Raw genomic sequence first — 5,967 nt, 5'->3', positions numbered from 1 at the left:
ACACACACACACACACACACACACACACACACACACACACACACACACACACTGATTCACATTCTAAGGGAATGTGTGCTGCTTGGCCAAACATGGTGTTAAAGAGACTCAGGAGACAGGTAGTAGCAGTTAGATGGTGAATTTATTGTCTTCCTTTTTATTAAATTAGTTTCTTCAGACAGGAAGCTCTCAGTGAAGCATAGTAAAACACAAAACACAGACGGAAAAGGAAGAGAAATGAAGAAAAAACTAAGGACTCCCAGCAGCACACCACCTCCAACTCTCTGACCTTAGAAGTGGGCTGTGCACAGACCAATCAGAACCATGTACAGGCTGGTCGAGCGTGGGCCATGGAGAGACTGGACAGACCATGTTTGGACTAGTCAAACATGGACTGTGTACAGACTGGTCAGATGTGGACCGTGTACAGAGTAGTCAAGTGTGGTCTGTGTACAAACTGGTCAGGTGTGGACCGTGTACAGACTGGTCAGATGTGGACCGTGTACAGACTAGTCAGGTGTGGTCTGTGTACAAACTAGTCAGGTGTGGACCGTGTACAGACTAGTCAGGGCAGTCATGGCCTGGCGGTTAGGGAACTGGTCTTGTGACTGGAGGGTCGTGGGTTTGATTCCCAGACCTGAGGCCATGACTGAGGTGCCCCTTAACCCTCAATTGCTCACTTGTATAAAAAATGTCGCTCTGGATAAGGGCGTCTGCAAAATGCCGTAAAAAATAATCAGATGTGGACCGTGTACAGACCGGTCAGATGTGTACAGACTGGTCAGGTGTGGACCATAGTCAGATGTAGGCGTCTCAATCTACTGAGCTTGGAGCAAATCTTTCTCTCACAATACAACAGAAAGTTTTGATTTACATCAAATAAAAACTAGAAAATGATTAAAAAGAAAAACAATCATAACTCTGAAACACCGATTTTTATTATCCAAATTCCTGGATATTATCCCACAGTGTCATCCACAGTAGATAAATCATAGAAAAATAAGATTCCAATCTGTGCTGGTATGTGTTAAAGTGGTGAAGAATAATTCTGCTGTAGGGTTCACTGGGAAGAGGAAATGTCACTGCCACTAATAACTATGACAAAGAGGATGTAGGTTACTGTTCACTACCACAGCATTTGCTTCATGAAAATGAAAAAATAGAAACCCTCACTAAGATGCCTTAAAATACGCCATGTCTTAAATTGGAATGTGAGGCTATGAGCCTCTTACTCTGACAGTGCTGAAAGGAAAGGATGTGGTTAAACAATAGTGTTTGACGACTAGGCCAAAACTCTTAGACAAAAGTCATAGAGCTCAACTCTGGGCTTTTTATCTGGTCCACTCACTGAGGGTTGATAGTTAGACTCAGGAGTGTAGAAACCTTGGCAGTGCACTCCTAGCCAAGCCATCTTATCCCTTTGTTGTCCGTTCCAAGAATCTTGCAGTGTTATGAGGGACGCATGTGAGGTCCAACATAAACGTTTCTATGGATTCCATCAACTGGCAGTTCCTCCTTCTCCGACTCCTTTGTCTACACCAAGGAAGTGGACGGGAAGAACCTGGAGCTCCTATGAGTCTTATTAAGAAAACAATAGGCCTCTCTGAGTGTCCTCTCAGTGTGTCTCTCAGGGAGTCCTCTCTGTGTGTCTCTCAGTGTGTCTCTCAGGGTGTCCCCTCAGTGTGTTCTCTCAGTGTATCTCTCAGGGTGTCCCCTCAGTGTGTTGTCTCAGTGTGTCTCTCAGGGTGTCCCCTCAGTGTGTCCTCTCATTTTGTTTCTCAGGGTGTCCCCTCAGTGTGTCCTCTCAGTGTGTCTCGCAGGGAGTCTTCTCAGTGTGTCTCAGTGACCTCTCAGTGTCCTCAAAGTGTGTCTCTCAGCATGTGAGTCTCAGTGCCAACCAAGGACTGACTGCACCTGTCCCTGGCGAGTCAGTAAGCAGCAGTAACCTGTGTGTCCAGCACCTGCAGCTAGCCCCAGCACAAGGCTGCCTTCGGCTTTGAGTTACTGATTTACAGGCTTTGTCTTCTTGCTTGATTTATAGATACGGTACTGTGCAGGGAGGTGGGGTGGGGGGGTCAGAGAAGGTGTATGTATGTGTGTGTGCATGTGTGTGTGCTGCTAAGACTGTCCATGGTCAGATCTTCAAACCCCATGTATTAAAAGAGTTGTGTGGTGTCACATTTAAGACTCTTTGGTCTTGTCCGACAAGGAAAGCTGCAGAGAGATGGGGAGTTTCAACGAGAGCTCTGGTAGTGGTGAGGAGGATGGAGCTCTGGTAGTGGTGAGGAGGGCGGAGCTCTGGTAGTGGTGAGGAGGGCGGAGCTCTGGTAGTGGTGAGGAGGGCGGAGCTCTGGTAGTGGCGAGGAGGGTGGAGCTCTGGTAGTGGTGAGGAGGGCGGAGCTCTGGTAGTGGTGAGGAGGGCGGAGCTCTGGTAGTGGCAAGGAGGGCGGAGCTCTGGTAGTGGCGAGGAGGGTGGAGCTCTGGTAGTGGTGAGGAGGGCGGAGCTCTGGTAGTGGCGAGGAGGGCGGAACTCTGGTATTGGTGAGGAGGGTGGAGCTCTGGTAGTGGCGAGGAGGGTGGAGCTCTGGTAGTGGCGAGGAGGGCGGAGCTCTGGTAGTGGCGAGGAGGGCGGAGCTCTGGTAGTGGTGAAGAGGGTGGAGCTCTGGTAGTGGCGAGGAGGGTGGAGCTCTGGTAGTGGCGAGGAGGGTGGAGCTCTGGTATTGGTGATTTGAAAGCCAACTTCCTGCTGCTTCTTCTCAGTGGGCTAAGATATTGAATTCTGCCTGATAGGACAGTGACCTCTGTAAGCTCTCACCACAAATCCTCCACTCTCTCAAAACAAGTCCTATATGTCCAAGCTGGAGATTATTTTGTGACTGAAATTGAAAAGTAAGATCTTAAAGAAAAAAGAGCAAGACATTCAGGTCTGTACTGCTGGCTGGTCATAATATTTATATTTATAATATTTATCTCCAGCGCTCAGTGTAAAGCGCACACAGCTTTCTGCCTCGCTCTTCCACAGCGCAGAAGTCCCACAGACGTGTGGACACTGGGAGCTGGAATGTGGGAAACGTCTCCCTTCTCCCACTCCACTCCGCTGTCCAGAGTGAATCATGCTCGTTTGATGAAACTCACACAGAGCCAATGTAAGCGCAGCCTTGACCAGAAACACCGAAAACTGTCAAACTGTTGAGGTCTGCAGTCAAAACTGCAGCTGTGGATAACATGTTAGCGCTGTCATTTTCTGGACGTTCTCTCTCCCTTCCCCCTTACCCCCCCCCCCCCCCCCCCCCCCCCAACGGCCCTTTCTCCCTGGCTGGAATTGATACCAGCCCATGCTTGTAAGAGTTACAGTACCCTGGACCTAATGCTCTCCAGACATCCTCACTTCCTAATGACTCGCTGCGCTCTGAGCCTTTCCGGGCATGGCTGTGGCCGCCAGCCACCCTCACACACATGGTGTCCAGACAGAAAGTTCATACACACACACACACACACACACACCACCAGGCACCTGATAATACCTATGAGCCTAGAGAATCTGCAGGTCGGTGATTCATCCCAATGGCACAAACCCATAACCAACCAAAGCATCCAGTGCAAATCCCCACGCTAAATAAAAGCGGCTGATAATCCCCAGAGAGCCTGTCCTTCCCTCCAGTGTCTGGTCTTCATTAGGTCACATCCCTGCCCTCTCCTCCTGTTACCGCTGTGGCACGTTAGATGCAGGAGAGCAGAGAGAACAGCACAGAGGAAAGACAAAGAGCACCGGAGTGGGCCTGTGTGGGACCTCCGTGCCAGAGTGCCCCCCAGGTCATATCTCAGCTACGCAGCTGCTCACCGTTACCTGGGACTGCATGTCTAGCCCCAGCCCTCCTCAGAAGGGCTCTATCAGTGCCGTGGTGATTTCTAATGGAATTTGCTCCAAATGCATTCTATCTAAGAAACAAAATGATGACCAGGGTTAGGAAAGGATGGAATGAGGGTGAGGGATTAGAGCTCAGAGACGCGTCTACCAGTAATAAAAGCATCTTCCGGTTATACTGCTGTATCTGGATCAGTTTGGCTTTAGCTCATTACCCTGGACAAACAGGAAATTAAACAGAATGATACTCATCGTCTCTCTAAGCTGCTTTACTGAGTGTAAATTTCAATTTGCAATAAAGTTACAGGTGCAATGCTGTGTGGATCATCCCTGAGAAATGTGGGGGTTTTGTTTTGTGTGTTGTGTGTGTGTGCGTGTGTGTGTGCGTGTGTGTGTGTGGGTGGGTGGGTGAACATAGTTGTAATGCTGGGGAGAATGTTCAGAGCATGAATCACATTCCAGAACACTGGCAGGTCTTGCAGTCTGTAAGGTACAAACTGAACTTGTAGACACAAAGGCTTCATGGAACAGCACCACTGTCCTTTGCAGTGTAGCTACTATGAAATGTACTGTCTAATGTTTGAAGTTTTCATCGTTTATGGGACTCCTAACTCTACATTAAGCCTCATAATACCAAAAAATCTTCTTTACTTACTTCTTTTTTTTCTATTTTCTCATATTTCTTTTGCCAAATCTGCAATAACATAATTGCTAGTCTTGTGAGTATTAAATAAAATGAAAACCCTGCTCAGAAAGGTGGAGAGCCAATTCCATCACTTGTCAGGCTATAAGTCAATGATCTCACTTTTATATGTCCTTATGTTGATGTCAAATGTATACAGCTGTGTTGTGTACTCGTGCCAAATTCATCTTGATGCCTGTTACTAACTCTTACCACTGAGGGAGTGACCATTACAGCTTGGATTTGAATGTAGGGAAAAGTGCAAATGTATGTTCCCTGTGGGACAGATGCATCATGCGAGTGTACAGATGCTCAGAACATGAACCCTGTCTTTGGGAGAGGGGACCAGACGGCCGAGGCCTGTGTGTCGGCCCGGCTACTCACAGCAAAACAACGTGCTGATAGGGCTATTTTTGTGATAACTGCCCTGATTTCCTGATGTAATCGTTATCAGCATTATCGTACATGAATGTATTTGTTATGTGATCTGAACAATGACACACGGAACACAGGACCTGTGCTTACAGTTGCTGATTGTGGCCTTACAAAAGAGCACCAGACCAAAAGCTCCCAAAACAACTGCACAAACTTTATGTCTTCATGTCTGTCTCCAAGAGAAACCTTTTGATAGTCTGCATGCATAAACTCATGTCTTACCTACTACCAGCAGAGGGTGCAAAGAATGTACCCCTATCTGCCCTGGGGAGATTTTCTACAACTATTGTTAATGCCACAAAAAGTGTCCTGTTGACTTTAACCGTAACTTCTACATACAAACCGGTTTTTGTTCCATCGTTTCCTCTTCATTATGTCATTGCTCTGCACCCACAACAACACACACATACCACCCCCTGCACACACACACACACACACACACACACACACACACACTTGCTGTCATGTCAAAGGGCACTTTTGTCTTCAAAAGGTCATGAATGTCCTGCGCTGCACCCTGCAGGACACTGTAACACTGTGGCCCTCCCTGATTCTCCCCATCATCATGCCATCACACTCTACCTCCCTCTGATGAAGCTCCCCTCGCACCAAGCTCAGAGTGGGCACGCATTCCTCTCCGCTTGTTTCTGCCCTTCTATATACGTCAAATCTTGTGGAGAATTCCTGACATTTGGATCATATCTGGCTTGCTTCCTAACACTTTCTCATTATGTAAATAATCTGTTTCTGGCCTTGAAAAGTGTTGAGGCAACTCAGTGCACTGGATTTGTTACTAGTCAAACTTGGTGACTAGAGGTCTTAGAGAATATCTCAAATTAAGCAACAACAGATAGCATCGCATTTCAGAAGAGGTGACAGCTACTGAGACCTAAAGAATAAACTTCTGCCTTAGGGGCAGACAATATTTTTAATGAATAATTAATCAAGACTAATGTTTTTTGTTGTTGTTGTTTTTGGACATTGT

The sequence above is a fragment of the Brachyhypopomus gauderio genome, chromosome 17 (assembly GCF_052324685.1).
Source record: "Brachyhypopomus gauderio isolate BG-103 chromosome 17, BGAUD_0.2, whole genome shotgun sequence".
Classification (NCBI taxonomy): Eukaryota; Metazoa; Chordata; class Actinopteri; order Gymnotiformes; family Hypopomidae; genus Brachyhypopomus; species Brachyhypopomus gauderio.
This window is presented reverse-complemented; position numbering follows the sequence as displayed.